Source organism: Mycteria americana, chromosome 7 (genome assembly GCF_035582795.1).
Source record: "Mycteria americana isolate JAX WOST 10 ecotype Jacksonville Zoo and Gardens chromosome 7, USCA_MyAme_1.0, whole genome shotgun sequence".
In the NCBI taxonomy this organism is placed as follows: domain Eukaryota; kingdom Metazoa; phylum Chordata; class Aves; order Ciconiiformes; family Ciconiidae; genus Mycteria; species Mycteria americana.
In genome coordinates this window covers 63474096-63474736 of record NC_134371.1, presented here as the reverse complement: position 1 = coordinate 63474736, position 641 = coordinate 63474096, and positions in this window count along the sequence as shown.

The window sequence follows — 641 nt, the reverse complement described above, 5'->3', positions numbered from 1 at the left end:
CCTGACTCCTCGAGTTATTTATTGCTTTTTTCATATTGAGAAACGCCAGATGATCCCGGAGGTTCATAGGGGAGGTTATGCAATGTTATTTCTATGTAACCGTTGGTCGTACTGTTCCTCACAGTTTTGCACAAGGAGGAAACTCTTCTCGTTAATGTAAACAAGGTATGCTGGGGAAGAGTGACTCAGGCTGTCAGGATGCCTCTCGGAGGGGCTGCTTCACGTGCATCGAACAGTAACAAAATCTCATGGCTACTGAAAACAAAATGGGCTTCCTATTGATTTTGGACAGTGCTGATCTGAACCTTAGAGGTCTGGCTAATGTTCAGCTTTTATCTTCCTGGCAGCAGGTTAAAATAATTCAAACAGAAGTTGAATATCTGCTGGACCGGCCAGCTGGCCCTAATCCAGCCCCTCGGTCTCATTTGCTGCCCTTCTCAGATTTCATACATAATGATTTGCAGTAAGGGCTGGTAATGGCTTGTCTTTTATCCTTTTGGCTATTCTTCGCAGCAGTATTCAACAGTGATGAGAAATTCTTATTTAGGCTGATCTTTTAAGGTGAAAAAGCACAATGGATTCATGACCTTAATATGAAATAAGTACTCTGTTTACCTCTGCCAGCCCAGGATCCTTCTTTG